The sequence below is a fragment of the Camelus dromedarius genome, chromosome 24 (assembly GCF_036321535.1).
Source record: "Camelus dromedarius isolate mCamDro1 chromosome 24, mCamDro1.pat, whole genome shotgun sequence".
Taxonomy (NCBI): Eukaryota; Metazoa; Chordata; class Mammalia; order Artiodactyla; family Camelidae; genus Camelus; species Camelus dromedarius.
Window position 1 is genome coordinate 20,074,233 of NC_087459.1, and position 23,187 is coordinate 20,097,419.

Sequence of the window (23,187 nt, forward strand, 5' to 3'; positions counted from 1 at the left end):
ATTCTCCTGACTTGAAGGTACAATTCGGAGGAATATGGGGAGGAAAAAAAAATACCTCTGTAGCTTAACCCTGAGTGGAATTGGTAATAGAACACACCATTTCCCTCGTGAGCTCCCTGCCTTTCCAGTCCTCCTCAGCCGAGCTCATTATTTTATTTCACTACTTGATAGGTTGAGAAATTGCCGGCAAACTGGTTAATTAGGACTAACGGTGCTTAGTAACTGGGGAGACAATTGCAGTTCGTGAAATTAATGCTGAAATGGTGGGAGCTCATGATTCATCTATTAACGTGGGTCTAGAAATGAGATTCCTCTACCTGTTGTGTCTGTCCTGGTGACCAGGGTAACTGAGCGTTTCTCTGGCCGAGTTTGGGGCTGGTGTGGTGGTAAGAAACAGAAATGCAATTGGAGGAAAAAGGAAGGTTCATGGTAAGAACACAAAGGTGACTAATTCTACACGGGACTTCTGGGGACGAATACGAAACTAAGAAAGTGAGGAATCAAGGGCATCTCTGTCTTATTCCTTGCCTTGGTCCTTCTCTGACCCTCTCAATAGGACCAAGTAGGTTCTCCTGTCACTCTTTCTCTGGGTACTGGCTCCATTCCTCTCTCTGCATACACCCATCTTCCGCTGAGTCATGGTGTGGTAAACTACTCAACATCCAGTCATTCTTCTTCCAGATGTTTGGGGAGAACATACGATTTGGTTAAGGTCCCACTGACCAACACTAGGGATGCAACTTGTTGACGGGCCTTAGAGAATCATCTCAACAGGTTCCCTTGGGTTTTAGAAGTTATTCTGGGTATGGTCTCATGATCCAACCAGGGTCAATAAAATGCAGTGAGGCTTTGCTGGAACATCTTGGAAAGACACTCTCCATCTTTACCACGAGGTTTCAAGATGCGGGATGTAGGTTTTGGAGTTGCTGGAGTCATCGTGCAATGAGCAAGATAAATCCTACCTTAGAGTAAAGCCAGCATGCGGAGGAGGGCAGAGCTCCACAATGAGGAGAGAAATAGACTGTATGACATCATTTGAGCCCCTGCATCAAGCAGCACCTGATGCCCACATTATCCTGGATTTTACAGTTGCCTGAACCAGTCAATCCCCTTTTTGTATGTAAGCTAATGTGCTTTTAATTTTCTGTCACTTGTGATAGAAGGAATTTTCTAATTTTCTGTCACTTGTGATAGAAGGAATGGCTTTTTAAATCTCCTTTAACTTTGAACTGCAAAGTTCTGACCCTGAGTCCGGGTGGCCTTCCAGTCCAAACACTCACCAGCATCTGACTACAGTTTCTGTGTATCTTACATCATATTCTCAAAAAAAGACTCTGATTCAATCATCCCAGGCAAGGAGCGCATTTCCTGATCCACCCTGATCTAATCAGCCATTAACAGGAGGGGGAGGTCCCATAGTAGAAACACGGACACTCCTCAGCTGGGGCGGTTGGGGCACAACAATATCAAAGAAGAGTCTAAATCATGACTACTGCACATTTCCTGGGTTCACTAAGCCTACGGAAAAGGCAAATAGCAACCCCTCCGAATTCACAAGCATCTACCCTTCTGCTTTGGCTGTGGGAGTCTCGCATTGACCTGCAGGCTCCAATGCCAACACTGACTGCCCGGAGGGCCTGGAGTGAGCCCCCAGGGAGCTCCCACTATGCTAAAGGAAGGAATCTGGTTCGTTAACATGTGTCCTTAGCAAATGTTTGCTGGATCCTGGCCTCTAGCATAGGCAATAAAAATAAAAACCAGAAGGCTTGAGAGTCTGTGCCTGCCTTTAGCAGGAACTGGGTATCCTGGGGCAAGTTATGTAAGATGTCTGAGACTCAGCCTCTTCATCCTGAAAAGACGAGGTGACAATCCTTCCTTTGTTACCTCACAATGAGGCTGGTCTCCTGGAGCACCCTGCTGCCTGCTACCCCCTTTGCTGTCAGACGATGTGTTCTAAGCACTGTGCCCACAAGACCATCAGCAGAAGCAGGCTGCTTCTGCGCACATGTGAACTGCAGTGGGTTTGCGGACCCTGCCCAGAACAGATGCTCTCCGTGTGGAGAGAATGTGTGGAGACTCCTCTTCTCTGCCTGCCTTGCCCCTGCATCACGCACCGCAGGACTTGCTCTGGTGCAAAAAGAGTGAAAACCAAGAGGACCTGGAGGTCAGTGGACAATGGCCTAGTCTCCTCCAGCCACAGTGGGATGGTACCCAGGTGGTTCCTCGAGGGACCTCGGCAGGATGGAGCCCCAGGGGCCCACAGCAGTGACCTGCTCATGAGCGCACCCCTCGCTGGCTTTTCTCCCTTTCCTGCCTTACTTTCTCCACTCCCTCGCTTGTGCTTCTTGGGACCACCTCCCAAATAAACCACCAGCATCCAAATCCTTGTCTCAGAGTGTGTGTTGAAGGAGCAGAAACCAAACCACCACTCTAGACCCAGCTTCTTCTCACAAGAATCTTGCCTAGGTCCCAGACCCATTTCTTGGAGTTAAACGCCTTCCTGGAATGAAACACATGTTATCAGACTCTTGGGTCTCCTTCCAGAGATATTTTATGCATCCACAAGCCGATGCGTACATGAGAGTCACACACAGCCAAACTTCCTTCTTTTATACCAAGTCTTTGGAGGCCCGCTGACATCCTTCAACATGTCTCCTTCATTCCCACGCTCCAAATTCCTATGGGTTCACACACCTTCCTCCAGTGACAGAGGGCTATGAATGGGGAAATACCAAGGGAACTCAACCCACACCAGGCAAGGGGAAGGCTTCCTAGAGGAAGTGCCATTGAAGCTGAAACCTGAGAGTTGAGAAGCCAGCCAATCCACGCAAAGGCCTGAAAAAGAGGGGTTGGCTTGCTGGAGGAACTGTCAGCGATCTGCAAGAATGCAACCCTGGGGGTGAGGGCAGAGTGGTGACATCTGAGGCTAAGAGATGCCCAGAGCCTTCGAATGCTTTCCCACCCTGGCCTGTTCCCCTCCAACCACATCTCTTACTCTTAAGATGTATCTTTAACATTGCACTGTCTCCCAGATGGGATTTGTGCTTTAAGCTTTCTGGGCCTGTTTACATGTTGATCCCCAAACCAGGAATGCATTTAACTCCAAGGAAGGACTCTGGGCTTTACGCATGATGCCTGGGAAAGAAGCCTGGCCAAGGACAGTGGTTCAGTTTGTGTTCCTCCAACACAGACCCTGAGACCAGACTTTCCAGCTTGATCATGTTGCCATTTCAAGATTGTACGGTGGAATCACCCAGTGTGTGACCTTTTGAGATTGGCTTCTTTCACTCAGCATAATTCCCTTGAGATCCATCTAAGTTGTTGAGGGTATCAACTGTCCATTCCTTTTTATGGCTGCATAGTACTCCACCATGTGGATGAATCACAGTTTATTTAGTCATTTGTGTATTGAGAAACATTTTATTTGTTTCCAGGGTTCGGCTACTAAAAATATAGCTATTACAAATTCTGCTATGAAGAGTTGTGTACAGGTTTTGTGAAAACATAAGTTTTTATTTCTCTGGGATAAATACCTAAGAGTGTAATTGCTGGTCATACAGTAAGTGTAAATTTAGTGGGATTTTTTTTAAGAAGCTACCAAACTGTTTTCCACAGTGGTTGGATAAGTTTAAGTTCCTACCAGCAGTGCTGTGAGTAATTCAAGTAATCAACATCCTCCTAGGATTTGCTTTTTGTCATCATTTTCTATTTTAGCTAATTTGATAGGTGTGTAGTGTCAGGTCGTTCTCTTCTTAATTTGGATTTCCTTAAAGCCCAGCAACGCTGAATATCTTTTCACACGCTCATTTACCATCTTGCATACGCTCTTCAGTAAAATCTCTCTTCACATCTTTTGCCCATTTTCAAATTACATTGTCATTTTTACTGTTGAGTTTTAATCGTTTTTAATATGTTCTTGATAGTAGCCCTTTGTCACATATATAGGTAACAAATATTTTCTCCCCCCAATTCTTTTTTCCTGAGAATTTTTATAATAAATGGGTGTTGGATTTTGTCATGTGATTTTTCTGCATCTAGTTGATATGATTCTGTGACTTTTCTTCTTTAACTTATTAATATGATGAATTGTATTGATTTTCAAAATTCAAACCAGACTTCTATCCCTGGACTAAATTAAATTATTAATAAAAAGTAACAAAATAATTATATATATTATTGATTTCTATTTATTAATATTTTATTAAGAATTTTTTCATCTGCCATCATGAAGGAAATTCATCTATAGGTTTTTATCTTTCTTTCTGTCTTTTTTTTTTTTTTTTTTTTTGCTGTCTTTAGTTTTAGTAGCAGAGTGATGTTGGCTTCGTAAAATGAATTGCAAAATATTCTCTCTTCTATTTTCTGGAAGGTATTTGTGTAGAATTGCTATTAACTCTTCTTTATACATTTGGTAGAATTCTCCAGTGAAGCCCTCAGGGCCTGGAGATTACTTCTTTGGGAGGTTTTAATTTATGAATTCAGTTTCCTTCATAGTATTAGGACTATTCAAATTATCTACTTCACATCTGGTGGCAATTTGGTTTTTTTGAGGAGTTCGTCCATTTCATCTAATTTGTCAAATTCATGTGTGTACAGTTGTTTGTGGTATTCTCTTAGTATTCTTTTGATGACTGCAGCATCCTAGTGAGCTCCCTTGTTTTGTTTCTGGTAATTTGTAATTTGTGTCTTCCCTCTTTTTCCCTTCGGCAGTTTTGCCAAAGGTTTGTCCATTATATGAGTTTTCCAAAGAGCCACCTCTTTGTTTCTGTAGATTTTCTCTACAGTTTTTCTGTTTTTAATTCCATTTCTCCTCTTTTCTTTATCATTTCCTTCCTTCTACTTGCTTTGGTTTATTTCTTCTTGTTCTAGTTTCTTGAGGTGAAATCTTAAGTTTTTAAACTGAGGCTACTCTTTTCTAATATATGAATTAGATGCCATCAATTTCTGTTTTAGCAAAAGAATGTATATTGAAAAAAACAAACAAACAGACTCACAGATACAGAGAACAAACTCGTGGTTACCAGTGGGGAGAGAGGTAGGGAGAGAGACAAGACAGGGGGAGGGGATTAAGAGAGATAAACCAGTAGGTATAAAATAATAAGATGCAAGGACATATTGTACAGCACAAGGAGTACAGCCAGTACTTTACAATAACTTTAAATGGAGTATATAAAGCTAGAAGAATTTCAAATCTCTATGTTGTACACCTGAAACTAACATAATATTGTAAATCAAATATTCTTCGATAAGAAAAAATTTCTGCTTTAGTTGCGTCCTTCACATTTTGATATGTTGTATTTTCATTTTCTTTTCAATTAAATGTGTTTTTAAATTTTTCTTGAGACTTCCTTTTTGACCCACGGATCATGTAAAAGCGTGGTATTCAGTTTCTGAGTGTATGGAAATTTTCCTGTTATCTTTCTGTTGTTAACTTCCGGTTGTAGTCCATCAGGGTCAGACTACACACTGCATGAGTTCAATTCTTTTCAATTTGTTGAAGTTTATTTTATAGCCCAGGAAATACAGTCCTCTTAGTACATCCATGGGCCCTTGAAAAGAATGTATATTCTGCTTTTGTTGAATAGACTGTTGCATACATGTCAAAGAGGTCCTGTTGGTTGATGGTGGTAGCGAGTTCTTCTAAATCCTTACCAATTTTCTAATTATTTTATCAATTGTGGTGAGGAGGGTGTTGATGTCTCCCACATTAATTGTGGATTTGTCTATTTCTCTTTTCATTTCTATCAGTTTTTGTATCGCATATTGTGTGGCTCTTTTGTGCATACACTTTCAAGATTGGTATCTCTTTTTGGTGGATTGACCCTTTTACCATTATGTTATGGCCCTCTTTCTCCCTGCTGTTCTGAATATTTTTATCCAATATTAATATAACCACTGCTACTTTCCTTTAATTTGTTTTCATGGCATATCCTTTTCTATCTGTTTACTTTTAATCTACGTATGCATTGAAATAGTTTCTTAGAGATGGTATATAATTGGACCACATTTTTTTAGTCCACTGCACCAATCTGTCTTTTAATTAGTATCTTTAGATCATTTTCCTTTACTGTAGTTACATATATTGGGGCTTAAGTCTGTCATTTAAAGTTGTGTTTCCTGTTTGTTCTCTCCGCTTTTAGTTTCTCTGTTTTGTCTCTTCCGCCTCCTTTTGGACTACTCAAACATTTTTTATAATTCCATTTTGATTTATCTAGTACTTTTTAAACATTTTTTATTGACTTATAGTCATTTTACAATCTAGTATCTCTGAGTGGTTACTCTAGATATTACATTGCATGTACATAATTTATCGGAGTCTGCTTGTAGCAACATTTTACCAGTTCAGCTGAGGTCTAGGAACCTCACTTCCTTTTTGTCCCTTTACCCCTAGTCATTTATAATATAATTGTCTTAGATATTACCTCCACATACTTTGAAGTACCTATTAAACAGTCTGATGATTTTTGTTTCACCTAGCCCACGTATTTTTGAAAACTCAAGTGAAGAATAAAATCCATCGTACTTAAACATACTTTTGCTCTGTCCCTTTTTCTTTTTCTCCTTTCTGATGTTCCAAGGCTTCATTATTATTTTCTTTCCGCATAAATAACTTCCTTTAGCCATTCTTTCAGGGAATGTCTATGCCAAATTCTCTTAGTTTCCCTTCATCTGAATATATCTTGCTTTCCCCTTCATTCCTGATGGATATTTTTCTGGATGCAGAATTTGGGGTTCATAATTCTTTCCTTGCAACACTTGAGCAATGCTGGGCCACTTCATTCCAGTCTTCACGGTTTCTGACTCTAAAAATCTGCTGTTGTTCTAATTGCTTTCCCCTAACATGTAATTTCTCTCCGGTCGCTTTCAAGATTTTTTTGTCTTGTTCACTCAGCTTCTTCAGTCTGTCAGTTTATGACCTGTGTTGAATTTGGGGAATTTCCAGCCATCATTTCTTTGAATAGTTTTTCACCCCCACCCTTTTTCTTCTCCTCTAGGACGATGATGGCCTAAATGTTAGGTCTTTTGTTATATTCCACGTGTCTCTGAGGGTTCTGTTCACTCTCTTCTATTTTCTCCCTGGGGTTCAGATTGGGTCATTTCTATTTTAAGCTCACTGGTCCTTTCCTCTTTCCTCTCCATTCTGCTGCAAGCCCACCTATTGAATTTCTATTTCACCTTTGTATTTTTTTAGTTCTAAAACTTCCATTTGGTTCTTCTTTCTATATCTTACATTCTTTACTGAGCGTTTCTGTTTCTTTTCTGAGACTTCCTATATTTTCATTTGTTTCAGCTGTGTTCATAGTTCCTCACTGAAGCATTTTTAAGACAGCCACTTTAAAATACCTGTCAGATAATTCTAACATCTCTGCCATCTTAGTGCTGGATTCTGTTGGTTGCCCCCCCCCTTTTTTTTTCATTCAAGTTGAGATATTCCTGGTTGTTTGTATGACAAGTGATCATTGATTGATACCTGGCCATTTATAAATATTATAAGACTCTGGATCTTACTTAATTTTGTGTTTTAGCAGGTCTCCCCTGACGCTGCTCCTCTGACACTGAATTGGGGGATGCTGTCTCATTACTGCCACGTGGAGATGGAATTCCAGGTTCTCCACTCGGCCTCCACTGACACCCAACGGGGAATGGGGCTCCGTATTACGACTGGGCAGGAATGGGAGCCCCAGCTCCCTGCTAGGTGTCTGTTGATTACCATGCTACCTGGGACAGGGCAGTGAGTCTGGTCACTGCTCCCCACGTGGCCTCCACTGGTAGCATAGAAGGTGGCCTCACTGATGATGAGCAGTGGCGAGAGTCCTGCCTCTCCATCAGACCTCATCTGGACCATCCCAGTGAGGACGGGAGTGAGTCCCTCATACCGCTACGCGGAGATGGGAGTCCACGCTCCCTACCTGGTCTCCATCAACAGCACCCAAGCAGAGGATCTGGGACACCTCATCGCAGCCACTCAGTCCTTGCTGACAGAAATGGCAACTTGGCTTCTCTGAATGGCTGGCTTTTCCAGGAGATGGTCTGAGGTAGATGAGGCTGAAAGGAAATCTAGAGAACCCACCACTGTGTTGTTCCTCAGGTTTTGAGGTTCCAAGACTGTCTTCTCTCCATCTTTCAGAGTCTTCTTATGTTTGTTTTATATATAACGTCCAGGGGCTTTTAGCTGTACTTAATAGGATAAACAGGTAAAAGTATGTCTGTCCACTCCATGATACCAGAAGTGGACATTCCCTGATTAAATTATTTTTAATATTTGTTGATAGATAGTATATGCACATGGTTCAAAATTCAAAAGGTACAAAGAGAACCTAACGCTGGTCTATCGGATTCTTGATGCTCGTGTCCTCAGCAACCTCCCACTTTCCGGGAACTGCCTCCCCAGCTCCCCCTTCTAGTCCAGAGTCTGGGGAGGGGGTGCTTCTCACACTTTCACACCTTCAGTTAATCACAAGGGTTTGCTGCAGTGGACATTAGTCATCAACGCTGACTTCCATGCCATCTGAGAAACCTAGCGGCAGCCTGGCTAGCACGCGTGGCCACTAACAACACAGGTTAGTTCCAGGGCTGTTTCTCCCCACTGGACCTTGCGCTCCGGGAGATCAGAGCTGGCTTCTGTTTTTCTTGACAGATATATCCTCAGCCCCTAAGAAGTGCCTGGCACCAGAATGTACCACGGTTATGTAAGATGCTAACATCAGGGGAGGCCGGGTGAAGGAGACATGGGAACTGCAATTTTCTGTTTTGTCTTTGCAACTCTTCTATAAATCTAAAATTACGTCGAGTTAAAAAAAATAGCAATAATGCTGGCAGGCAAAATAAATAAAAGTGGGTTCCCACAAATGTGAACCTGGCTTGCTTGTTCCTTTTCCTGTGGCTGTCATTCCTAAGCCTCATCTCCAGAGCCCTGGGCCATCCTTTGAGCCTCTGGAGTAATATATACCTGCCAACACCTGAGAGTAGGTAATGCCTAGTGCCCGGCGCTGGGAGAACTCCCTGACATCACCCAGCCGCCCCTGTCCGGTGCATCGGCCTCAGCAAAGGAAGCAATTGAAGGATTTGATTATACCAGCACTTTGCGGAGCTCACTCAACCCATCAAAATAATTGTTTGACTTAATGTGAAATCTGAGATCCGCAGCTGCGTGTCTGTCCTCCCCAGGAACTCAGAGCTGGCTGCTGCCGGCGCTGGTCTCAGCGCCTCCAATTCACAGCAGTTTGGAAGTCTCCCTAATTAGTTCCAGCACCATTCAGGGTGTCATTTTATTTTCTTTTATTTTTATTTTTATTTTTAATGAGCCAAATAACATATTGCTGCTTAAGTTTCTGGGAGACGAGGAGCTATAAATAAAATTATAATTCACTTGAAGTCTATCACACAGATAGACCAAGTTCAGAAGGAAGTTTTAATTTGACTAATGAGATGAAACTTTGCAGAGTGTGGGCTGTGGGTATGAATATCACTCTGTCACCCAGAGCGGGGCATTTCCCCAAAAGACCAGGGAGACAGTGCAGCCTGGAGGCAGCGAACAAAACTTGATCTGCTCAACAGAGGGTGTCAGTGGGGTCCAGGAACCCCAACTCCAATCCAGATCTCTGACCTGAGTCTTCTTGGCCCAGAGGCCCTGCCTCTCCTTTCTTCCTCAGGTCTCAGTTTCCCTTTATAGCCAAGGAGGAGGAGGAAGCTCATGTTTCCATCAGTTTTTATGACCATGAGAACATCTTATATATGTGAAAATAGCTCATCCCGGGGAGCCGGTGCTGTGATGTAGTGGTTAAGGGCTTGTGCTCAGAAGCCTTTCTGCTTGAGTTCAAATCCGGCTTCCTTGATTCACTGGCTGTGTCTATTCAGGCAAATTACTTAATCTCTCTGTGCCCCCACTTTCTTTGCCTGTTAAACACTCATCAGGCTTCTTAAAAAATTAATTGATATATAACTGAAAAATTGTGCTGAACACTGGAATTTGACACAACATTGTAAAATGATTATAAATCAATAAAAAATGTTAAAAAAATTAATTGATATATATCCAAATTGCTTCAAATGTATAGAGAGGACATAGCAAATTCTCTAGAAGTCTTATCTAGTAGATGTATTCTCAGAGAACCCTGAGATATTCCAATGCCTTTGTGGTCCAGATATCACAGTGGTCTGTGGCCCTCCAAAGAGCCACGGTATGTAAACAGGTCGACAGTATGTCTGTGACATTGAAATACAACGAGGGAAGGGAGGCGTTAGGGAACAAGGCTGAGAAACACTCCGAGGCGGATCTACAGTAATAACTTGTGTGCAACGTTTAGCAGGCACGTCCCTTGTCTGATCACATCTGTTGTGGCCTAAGGTTTGGGACCAGCTTGGCCATTATTTAAATCTGGCCCTCCTACTGATAAACTGTGTGATCTTAGCAAGTTACATCCCTTCTCTGTGCTTGGGTTTTCTTATCTATAAAATGGAGCTACTGAAGTTGTGGGAAGGATGAAATGAAACGAACGCACGGCGAGGGCTTAGTGCAACGCCTCCCATACAACAGACGCTTGATATATGGCAGCTATTATGCGGATGAGTTTCCTCATTATTTTACTGAGCATGTAAAGAGCCCAGCACACAACGGCCACATGATCCACGATAGCTCGGCAGTGCCTCGGCACCATCTCAGGGCTGACGCTTCCTCGCTCCCTCTAATGATACCAGAGACATGTTGCTGTTTGCTATGCAAATATTTCTCTGTTCATCTGTAATCATAACATCACGCCATCGAGGGGACTGTGACAAAGAGGAACACACTGATGTGGGATATTTGCAATGGCTCGTCAGTTCCTGGCGGACCTGCACGGAGGCAGCCGACCAGCCTCTGGCTTCCCTGGGCACGTTTCCGGAGAGGATGCCTTATCAGTGCCGCTGGGCACGGAGCGCCTCCTCTCACACAGTCAATCTCTGATCAGCCGAGGTGCCCTAAAGAAAGGACCACTCTTAAATAATCCATATGGAATTAAAATGATGGAAATGTGCACCTGGCCACTCGGGGGTTCCCACCAGAGCAGAAGGAATTCTGGACTTGTGCTCAGGGAAGAGAACTGGAGAATGGAAGCCACTCCAGGCACTCCTGTGCACCCAGGGGCCAAGGCTTGTGTCGTGACCCACACAGCCCATAGGGCCATCTTGGCTGCCTACAAAGCCCCCAGCGTTCACGGTAGGGGGTGTATCTTTTTCCTGCTCTAAGTGCCCTCCCTAGGTCTTACCTAAATTCTTCCTGTTGTAGATGGAATCCATCTCTCACTGGGTCTTGGAGACTCCTAAGTATGGCTTCCACTTGGTTATGGAGAATGGAAATGGGGGGCATTGCAGGCCAGCAAGCACCCCAGCTCAGCCCCTCCAGCCTGCTGACTCAGCCTGTCGAGCACAGGTATGGAGGGGTACCTCCCAGCTGGCTGTCCAGGAGTCTCCTTGGGGATGACAAGTGTCTTGAGGCATGGGGGTCTTCGATGGACAGAATCCAGCCTTTTGCCCCAGCTTGGAGACGGTCTCTCTTGGGCAGTCAGCTGGTACGTGGAGAATAGAGATTATCCTGTGCGTATGTATACAGAAGCCTCACCAGCCCAGCACCCCAAGGTCCCACGGGCTGTGTGGCTGACAGGTCAGCAACATTTACTCACAGGGAACTTCTGCTGTGCCAGGTAGATGCCTGGGGTACCAGAGATAAAACAAAGGACAAACAAACAAAAACAAAACCAACAACAACAGCAAAGTCACTGCCTTCATGGGGCTTACCTTCTAATCAGGATGGGTAACACAGATGTAAGTAGGGGTGATATGGGAAAATAATAGAATAAATAGTAAATAATAGATATAAATGATGGATTAGATTATTACATCCATATTATAATAGATTAGATTATTATATCTATACTAAACATAGATATAAATAATATTAGGGTAGGCTGTCTGATGAGGAGATGTTTGAACAGAAGCCTGAACAAGTAGAGGGGGTGGTGGGCGCAAGAAGCCACGTACATCTCGCAGAGAGGAAAGCCTGGGAGATTGAATGTGGTTGGTGGGTTCATGACTGGCGGGGCCGGAGCAGAGAGAGCAGGCAGGAAGTGACAGGAGGGAGGGCAGAGGGGGCAGGAGCCAATCACGGAGGAGCCTGTGGTTCATGGGAAGGTGACTGGATCTCATTCTAAGTGAAATCAGAAGCTACTGGAGCCTTAACAGCAGGTGATTATTTTTACGGGGTGACTCTGATTGCTGGGTAGGCGATTTTAAACTGGCCCCCAAGGGTCGTGCTGAAGTGCTGGCTGGTGTTCCCCAGTTCCAGAAGGCTGTGATGGGCCTTACGGAGAAAATAATGCATCAGATAAGCTTCGCTCAGGCACGAGTCACAGCGCTGCTGGCTGTGAGTTCAATGTTAATGAATCAACAACATATATTAAATGAGCTGTGTTGAAATAGAAACACACACTAAACAAAGCTATGTATTGACTGATGGATGAAAACGTCACGACCATAAGCTCACGGGAACCTAGCCCCATATTTCACCTACGAGTGGTGCATTATTCAGGAATCATGAATTCAGTGTTCATGGCGACTTTATAGAACATAACTCCCATGAATAAAAAGAATCAATTGTAAATGGATTCAGGATATATTGTGGAGGCAGAGGGGGAGAGAGGACCATCACCTGACTCCATCCTTCCACGGGTGTTCCTTCCTCAGCAAACCCAGGAGGCGGGGATTATTTTACAGATGAGCAAACTGAGGCCAACTTCACGCTGCCAGTGAAGGCAGAATCGAGGAACAAGCCAAGCTCTAAATCCAGTCCTCTCTTTCTCGGTGTATTCATTTGCTTGGGCTGCCACGACAAAATATCACGCAGTGGGTGGCTTAAACAACAGAAATCAATTTTCCCACAGTTCTGGAGGCTAGAAGTCCAAGATCAAGGTGTCGGCAGATTTGGTTTCTCCTGAGGTCTCTCTCCTTGGCTTACAGACGGCCGCTTTCTGGCAGTGCACTCACGTGCTCTTCCTCTGGGTGTGCCCCTCCCAGGTTGGATGAGGGTCCACCTTAAGGGCTTCCCTTGGATTGAATCACCTCTTTAAAGCCTCTGTCTCCAAGGAGCCACATTCTGAGGTCCTGGGGGTTGGGACCTCAACAGATGGATTTCAGGGAGACACAATTCAGCCCAGAACACTTAGCAACAGCTGTACTTCCTCTCACGCTCTCTCTCTCTGTCCATCAATCGTAAAATAAGGGCTTGCTAAAAACAGGCTCACAGACATAGAAAACAAACCATGGTTACCAAAGGGGAAAGGGCGGGGAGGGATTAATTAGGGGTTGGGGATTAAGAGACACGCATTACTATATATAAAACAGGTAAACAACGAGGACCTACTGTATAGCACAAGGAACTATATTCAGTTTCTTGTAATAACATATGATGGAAAGGAATCTGAAAAATATATGTATATGTATAACTGAATCACTTTGCTGTACACCTGAAACTAACATTGTAAATCAACTACACTACAATAAAAAAAAATTTTTTTTAAAGGCAGGCCTTGTAGAGCCCTGGGGGAGGCATTGTCCATTTCTCTCTGATGCTGTTAAGTGTTCTTGTCTGTCCTGTCACTGAGGCCAGAACTGCAGCCTGGAGCATCCAAGGAGGAAGGAACAGGCAGAAACAAGAAAGCCGTGAAGTCATCTTGGGTTCTTTGACCACAGAATTGTCTCCGCCTTCCCTTGCCACACGATTCTTTCTGCCATTTAATAAACTAACTCCAAAATGATGAGAGAAAGGAAACCACTGTCTCAAGTCCTGGAAGCTCCCTGAGGGATTATGGGATTTTACATCATTAAACAGGAGCCATGTAATCTTCTACCTGCTCGCCTCCATTGCATATTGTATGTTGCCCCCTCACTACTTCTCAGCTCCTCTTTCAAGTTGCAAACACAATTCACTGGGACAAAAATGCCTCTCCTTCATTCTCTGCTTGGCTCCTCCAGCTTCTGCGGCCCACATCTTCTCAGCCTGCCTAGCGTCCAGCTGGGGTGCACAGGGCCCCTCCACTGTGCCCAGGTGGAAGCCTGCCTTGGCGAAATAGCTCACTTTCCCAAGCCTCTGTTGGTTCACCTCCAAAATGGGTTTGAATTATTTTCTTGACTGGTTCGCACGGAGGTCTAAGAGCCCTGCGACTGCCCGGGGCCTGTCATGTGCTTCACAAACCAGAAGCGCTGTGCAAATATTATTATTGTCAACATGCTTTGGAAAGAACTGGCTCCCCAGGCACGAGCAGCGGCGGCGACGGGGGGACTCTGATGATGCTGGGGGCACAAGGCTTCTCTGCTTTGGCCTGGGTATCGCGGGGGCTGCCAGGGCATTTGTGACCCGGCAGCCATCCTGGGGCAGATGGTGCGGAAGGACAGCATTACAGACACTCTCATCCAGTGTCCTACAGGTTTATGCCTTTGGGGCCCCGGTAGGAAGAAGAAATAGAGGAAGCAGGCCAGATGTTTCTCAGAAAATATGGAGTCGAGGGAGTGTGGGAATTAGAGATTTTTCTTTCAAATTCCTTGTCTTAGAAACACTGAGCGTGCTAAGTAATGCGCCTGACAGGCAGAATCCGACCCAGGGGAGTTCAGTTAAAACTCTGAAGTTGGCTTCTGTACACGATGCACGTGCTCTTTTCACATCCCCTGGGCCCACCCAGAGGTCGTCTGCAGACCGTGTCTCTCCGCCTGAGGACAGTTGGCGGTCAGGTCAGGACGCTCAGTGACACCTGGGGCAGGCTGGGTGTCGATGCTCCTGGAGCCACCCCCTACCAGAGGAACAGAGGCGAGTGAAACCCTCCAGCTTGCTTGGCCGGCAAAGGGACAGTTCTAACGTTCTGTCAGAGGGTCTCCTGCAGGACTGAGCCCCGCTGGCCCACTGCAGGAATAAGCCAGCTCGCTGATGCACCGTTCCTTGGTGTCCCGTCCTTTCCCATTTCCCTTCCCTATTCCCACCATGGTTCCTGGCTTCGTGAGATAATGAACAAGGTGCATCCAAACGCTTGCCTCAGATCTGCTTCTACGGGAACCCAAACTACGACAGTGCCTATGCAGTGTTCTGCAAGTAGTCTCTTTGATACCCATGACACCTGCATAACTTTCGCCATGGGGAGTTCACTACCTCCTGAGTTAGTTCATTCCATTCTTAGAGGACTCGGATCATTACAAATTAAAATTTAAATGATCCTCCTTACAGCAAGCAGCCATCTATCTTCTCTCTCCAGGGCCATCCCTCTGTTCTCCTATGATGTCACTTGAAATCCCTTCACAATCTTGGCGGTTCTTGCTAGTCAATAGCTGTTTTTCAGCCCAACACTCAGAGCCACATACAAGAATGCAAGTGTGGTCTGGCCAGCCAAGAGCACAGTAGCTCTGGTAGCGTGGTCCCCTGGGCACCAGACCACCGGTTCTGCTGCACCCCTGGCTCACTCTGAGAATGTGGATGATCTTAGCTGGAGTCCGTCATAGGCTGTCACAGCCAGCCCAGCAAATATGGTATTCCCAGTAGAGGGAAAGGAAGCAAGAAGCAGTCTGGACATACGATCTGGCCTTAGGGACGGCCAGTAAGCCAAGGTGAGGCATATTCATGAGACTCTCAATTGTATTAGAAGCCCAATTCAAGGAGGCTTGAGGAACAGAAAGGGCACATTGGCTCAGGTCTCTGAGAAGCCCCTGGTAGATCCATTTGCGGGTCCCCAAATATGCCACAGGGAAGACATCTGTCCTGTCACCCTATCTGGTTCCCTTGTGTGGGTTGTATGCCAGGCAGGCTTTCGTCTCCTGGGTGCTTACATGGTTTCCAGAAGCTTCAGGCTTACATCCTCCCAGTTCAGCAATGTCAGGGCGAAGAGGAGGCCTCTTTCCCAAAAGAACCAACAAATGTTGCTTTCATTCTTTTCTTTCCTTTTTTACTGAAGTATAGTTGATGTACAAATATTATGTAAGCTACAGGTGTACAACATAGTGATTCACAATTTTTAAAAATTTTTCTCTTATTTTTATTTTTAAATTTTTGGGGGGAGGTAATTAGGTTTATTTATTTATTTATTAATGGAGGTACTGGGGATTGAGTTCAGGACCTTGTGCATGCTAAGTATGCACTCTACCACTGAGCTATACCCTCCCCCTCAATGATTCATAATTGTTAAAGCTTATAGTCCATGAATGGTTACTACAAAATATTGGCTATATTCCCTGTGTTTCACAATATGTCCTTGTAGCTTATTTATTTTATACATAATAGTTTGTACCTTTTGACTCCTACCCCTACCTTGCCCCTCCTAATAGCCAAGACATGGAGGCAGCCTAAATGTCCATTGACAGATGACTGGATAAAGAAGTTGTGGTATACATATACAATGGAATACTACTCAGCCATAAAAAAGAATAAAATAATGCCATTTGCAGCAACATGGGTGGACCTAGAAATTGACATTATAAGTGAATAAGCCAGAAAGAGAAAAAAAAAATATCATATGATATCACTTATATGTGGAATCTAAAAATAAAAAGGACACAAATGAACTTTCATTTTTATTTGATGAGCTTGGGTCACCTGCACAGCCTGGAGCTGGGAGTTGGGGTCAGCCTCATACAACTCCCTATGGACTAAGAATGAGGGAAGGGTGGTTTCTTCAAAGGAAAGAGGGAATTCTATTACGAAGAGAAGAGAAAAAACCCAAGACACCTACTCTAGGCAGCCTAGGATTCCTGTAAGACTCCAGACCATCATGAGTATCCAAGAGGTCTGAGTTCCAAAGGTGGATCTGAGCAGCAGGGTTTCCAGGGTGGCTGTCTGAGACAGTGGGGTCATCCATGGTAGCAGCGTCCAGACCCCTTGGTAAGTGTTAGCAGGACAGGGCATGTGGAGGCATATTGGTCAACTTTGATTGAGCCTTTACTGTGGAAAGGCACCGGGCTTTTATATGGATGATCCCAGTCACCTTCAGGGTGCTCCCATGACTGTCATTAGCCCATTTTACATATGGGAAAACTAAGGTACCAAAAGGTTAATGAACTTGTGTCCAAAGTCACACAACTAGTGACAGAACCAGAACTTGAGGGCAGAGTGTCATTCAGAGCTGCAGTTCTCAACTTTGTCTATGCATAAAAATGACCTGGAGAAATTCTTAAAAACCCCTGTGCCAGGCTGCACCCTAGATCACAATCTGTGGGATTGGGACGCAAGCATCGCTATTTCTAAATGCCCCCCATTACTACCACCCAGGCCAGTGATCCCACTGTGCACAACTGAGAACAGCTGGTCTACCTCTCCCCACTCCTCAAGAGAGAGCTTCTCACTGGGCAGAGCTGGACAGGCTGGGCCTCGACCGAGAGCTGGGGGTAATGAGCCATCTCCTTCGTGTAAATTACCTTCACTTCTCTCTGCGAAGCCAGCCAAATCTCTTCTCCCAGACAAAACTTTTGAATCTACTCTCCAGCAGATTTTAATAGTCCTCTTGTTAAGCTGCTCTGGTATCTCAGTGGGAGAGCTCCAAGGCTGGGGGCCCTCTGCATGTTGGATCTAAGTCACATTTTTCTGAGAGTCCCTGATCCCAGAACCAAGGACAAAAGTTGGAAGCTTTATAAGACACAAACTTGATCTCATACTCACCCATTTCACAGATGAGGACATGGAGACTTCACCTCTCCTCTCACATTTTCTTGCTGAACAACTAATCCACTGGCAAGCTGTCGAAATGACTGAAAGGCCAAAGAAGAGGGTGTAAGGAAAAAGGCCACTGTTACGGGCTGAATATTTATGCCTCCCCCCAAAAGCTCTATTTTGAAACCCTACCCCTCAATGTGGGAGGTGGGGCCTTTGGAAAGAAATTAAGATTAGATGAGATCATGAGGGTGGAGCCACCATGAATGGGATTAGTGCCCTTATATGAGTCACCAGAGAGTTTGCATCTTCCCTCTGCTCTCTACCATCTGAGGACACAACGAGGGGTCAGCAGTCTGCCACCTGGAAGAGGGTCCTCACCGGAACCCAAACATGATGGCACCGTGATCTTGACTTCTAGACTACAGAACTTTGAGAAATGAATTTCAATTTTTTCCTAAGCCACGCAGTCTATGGTATTTTGTTACAGCAGCCTGACCCGAGAAGACAACTACTAATCCACAATTCCATCCAGACTCACTTCTCCAACATCCCCCAGATAGTCCAAACTTTCTAAACCATCCAATTATTCTGAAAAGCATTTATGGAGCACTTAGTGTCTCGTGAGGCTGTAAGAATGTAAGGAATTTGAGATACGAGCCCTACCCTGGAACCCCTTCAGAGTGTGGGACTGGCTCTGTTGGTTGCCCTCCCCAGGGCCACTCCTCCGCCCTCTTTGAAGCTGCCTGAACCTGCTGCTTTCAACAGCAGCAACTGAAAACACAGGCGTGTCGTTTCCCAGCCTCTCTTGCTGCTAGGATTGGGAGCATTCTGGCCAATGGAAAAATCAGCTACGGGACCTCGAGAAAATCAGCTACGGGACCTCAGGAAATACTGTCTTCCTGATTAAAAAAGAGAAATGTCTGGGAGAGCTTTATTCACCAGCCTGCCCTTGCCCCTTCTGGCTTTAGAATGAGTTTGCCTGAAGACCTGGAGGCCTGGAGGCTATGAGAGGAGACCTGTCACCACACTGATGATGGTGGAGCTGAGATATGGGAAGAGCTTGGGTCTGTAATTCACTGTTGAGCTACTGACCCACTCCTGGAGTGAGTGACTTCTCCTCTTCTGGCTGTGATAGAAAATCAGATCCTCTGTTGTGTAGACCGCTTTCCATTGGGTGTTCTGTCCCTTGTGGATCAAAGCATTTCCTGAAACAGAATGCTATCAAATAGACGTAGGTCTCTTCCTTTTTTTGGTAATAAAATTCTTGGCTGGTTAAATACTCTCTCTGAGACTCAGCTGCACAAAATATAAAACAGGAAAAATGATGACTACTTGGCTAGCTTGTTGTAGGGATTAATTGAGACAACAAAGGTACGTGTACAGGAGACACGGTTGGTGTTTTCCAGATGATCATGACTCTTCCTTTTTCCCGCCAAATACAATATAGCAGACGTTATAAGCACAGGCTCTGGAATCACCCAGACATTGGCTTGAATCCAGGCTCTGACACTTAATCTGAGACCTTGAGCAGGTCATCTTACTGGAAGCTCATCGTCCTGATATGTAGAATGGGCGTGATGTTAGTATCTGCCTCCCCAGGCCGTTGTAAAGATTAGGGAGGAAATAGCTTGCAAAAATCTTGACACCGAGGCAATACATAGCAAACATTCAGTGTATGCTAACTATTGCTTATATGTCGAATAAATTGTCAGAAGAGAAAATGATAAAGCCAGTGAGAAATGGCACTGTAGTTTTACCATCCACAGCCTCACTTCCTCCTTTCCAGCAGAAGCCTGCTTTTGTTTCAGCTACTATTCAGGTATACCCCATCCCCAGCTGAGCTCAGCTCGGATGCCATGAGTGAACCTGTCTGCATTAAGGTGAGCCCATCCCTTTGCCAGTGACAGCAATGCTGGGGACATGGGCATGTGACCTGCCTCTCACCAATGGGGGAAGCTGCTGGGCAGCTCTCAGCGAAGTTTTCTCTCATCCCCACTGGAAGGGATGCCCTCTCTTCTTGGTCTGGATGTTTTCATGTCTGGATGTGATAATGTAAACAGCTTCAGGCAGCTTCCTATGGACTAAGGGGGAAGGCAGCCTCAAGGATGGTACAGAGATGAGCAGAGCAAACCTGGGTCTTTGAAGATGGAGTTGAGCTAATAGTCACCTGTCCTAAAACCCTCCCTGCCCAGAAGTCTATACATCTGGGGGCAGTACTTGGAGTTGTTCACCCCAGTTGGAGCTGAATTTTCTGTTGTCTATGAACAAAAGCATCCTAATGGACATGTTGCTCCCTCAGTAGCCAAGCTCTGGGCTTGACTCAAACATGGGGTCACAACATCATAGAATGACAGATGTCAGCGAGCTCATTCTGTCTCCAATACAGAAATGAGAGGATGAAGGCTTCCCAGAGATGGGTAGCAACTTGCCCCAGGGCACGCCGCTAGCAGGGGGCAAAGCCAAAATGCACGCCCGCGTTTCTGACGCTCATACCTTACTCTCCTCGTACCCACATGTGGGAAGAGGAAAAGCTGATGTGATCTGAGTAGAAGAAAAAAGGAATGAAAACCAAGAAGTGGAACTTCTTGCAGGTCCTTCGAGAGATCTGGCGGTTGTCCAGGAGCCCCTGAGGCCTCACCCAGCCTCTAGCTCACCAAGGCTCAGATCTTCTTAGTGTTCCCTGCACTGTGATGCATATGGTTTTAAATGCCAGAGCAGGGGCCTGATACATTCTCTTCCGGGACTGCTGGCTCTTGGGACAAGTTGCAGATCAGGGTGACGACAGGGCCCGGGTGAACTGCTGCACTGCGGTCAGAGGGACCCTTTCACTTCACTGCATGTTCACAGCGCTGAGCATCAGGGCAGTAACTCTCAGACACACAGAGAGAACTGGCATCGAAACACTGGTGGGGGCCTCGGCTTCAGACAGACCTAGAGGCATCAGTGCCCCTGATAGCAGCTGCCTTGTCTTCTCCCTGCCAGGTCAGGGCTGAGGGCTCACTCTGCATAAACATGCTGGGGCCGGCCTTGAATCCAAGCGCACTGATTCCCACAAGAGCAAACGGCCCTGGAACAGCAGGCAGCGTCTCCACGTGCCCACCTCTATAGGGGTCTCCTCCTCTTCCGAGCACCTGGGAGGATCACACTTCTCCACACAAACACCCCGCTTCAAGGTGGGGTTATGCGATTAGCTCTGGCCAATTGGCTGTAAGCAGCATGGATGCATATATCTTCTGGATCAAAGCAGTTAATTGCGCGTGTGAAATCTTCCAATTCTCTTCCCTGCCTTGGCAGTCATGGAAAAGGGTGTGTGATGGAAGTGTGTAAGATGGAAGCCACCTGGAGCTCTAAATTACGACGTGAAGACAGCTGCCCAGGAGAGAACGCGGTTTCAATCTACAGTAAGGAGCAGATGTTTGTTGTGTAAAGTCACTAAGATTTCGGTGCTGTTTGTCATTGCAGCGTAACCTTGCCTAACTGGCCCTGGAATCTAGTAAGTATCAGTAACAGCCATCACCATTTATTAGCGCTTACCAGGTTTCAGGGAGGGTGCTAGGACCTCTGTGGACCTCACCTCATTTAAATCCCACACTAACCCTGTGAAAAGAAGGTTTGGGATTTTCCCAGAGTCAAACACCTAAGACATGATGATGCAGTGAATTCTCATATCTACACTGATCTTACTCCAAAGACTCACATGCTTTTACTGTTAAACATGGCGGGGCTGGTGGGGAGAAGGAAATACTGAGAGAAAAGCTTTTATAATGTATTGAAAAAATCAGATAGAAAATTCTGTATATAAGATGACTTCAATTATTTTTACATACACACACGAGAAAGTGAGAAAGAAACAGAGAGAGAGAGAGAGAGAATGGAAGTGAACCACAATATATACAGTTGAAATCTTTAATGGGTGGTTTTATGGAAGGTTTCTATTTTATTTTTATACGCTTCTATAATCTTTTAGGTCTTCTACAATGAGTAAATATTATTTTATAGTCAGAAAAAAATGCATTTTAAATGTAGGATAGTAGCCAAAATAGAATGTGAATTTCTGAGATCCAAAACCGCCACGACTCAAGAAGACTCAAGGAGTGATGGAGAACAAATGCTTATTAAGCCCCTACTATGTGCCTAACATTTTTTGTAAGTTAGAACATTTAATCCTCTCCATGATCCTGAGAAATAAGGATTAATTTTTCCAATTTGCAGATAGAAAGCAGGGATTCAGAGAGGTCAAGTAACCAGCCTAAGGTCACACAGATATGACATGACCGACAGGCTTTTGGACCCCAAACTCACATTCTCTTCACTACACGGTGCTTACTATAATTAGCCCCCATGGGCAGTAGTTCATAGTTTGGTTTTGAATCTTATATTCCTCCATTTGTATGAGTGCAGGGATGCCTGGGTTTTATCCCAAATCAGAGCCACAGGGCCCCTCGAGGTTTCCCAGAAGAAACAACAGCAAATGAGAATCAAGCTATTAATCATTGCTTATGCACATTTGTCGTCTTAGGAATTAATGGAAATTTATGCTTTAGGGAAAAGCATAACCCTTGGGGCTGTTATTCATAGCCTTGTTTCGAGACCTGAGGAGATATTTCCTCCCTCTGTGTCCCAGTTTTACCTCGAGCCAGCCACCCGAGGCCAAGCCAATGTGAGAAGAGGAGCCAAGGGAAAGTCGGATGGCTGTCTACCCTAAATATCCAAAGTGCTATGCAGAACACTGTCTGCAAACTTTTTATCCTGAAGACTCTCAAACACAAAAGTAGAGAGTGTAACAAACTCCCAGGGATCCATCACCCAGCTTCAACAACTACCAACATTCTGCCATGTTTGTTTCATCTCTACCTTATATTTTGTTTCATCTATATCTGATTTATTTTAAAGCAAATCCCAGACATCACGCCATTTGCACCTCAATACTTTGGTAACATCTGGTTAAAAATGGACATTTTTATACATAACCACAATGTTACTATCACACCTCACAGAATCATAATCTTATCTAATACCCACTCCCTATTCAAATTTCCCAATTGCCTAAAAAATTAATTTTAAGTTCATTTTCCCAAATCCAGACTCACATAGGCTTCATTCACCGTATTTCATTGTTAAGTCTCTCAAGCTTCCTCCAGTAGGCTGACGACATAACGGGTCACTGAAGCATAAACACTTCCGAGAGTGAAAGAAGGTACTGTTAATAATATATCAAGACAAAAAGTATAAACTAAGATTGTCCAGGGAAAACTATAGAGTGGCCACACCTGTAAGCATCTCCTTTTCATTTCCATGACTTAGTACCCGTCTGTGTCAGCGGTCCTACGGAATGATGCTCTGTCCAGTTTGGGTTAATCGCTTCCTCGTGGGGCTGTTCCACAGGATCCTAGTCTAGCCTGCGCTCTTCTTCTCAATAAGAGATCTACCACTCAAAGGTCTGATTAGACTCAAGTGCTGCATGACTTAAATGTGCAGTTACCCTCCTGTATTTCTTTCCTGTTGCTACTGCCATAAATTACTATGAA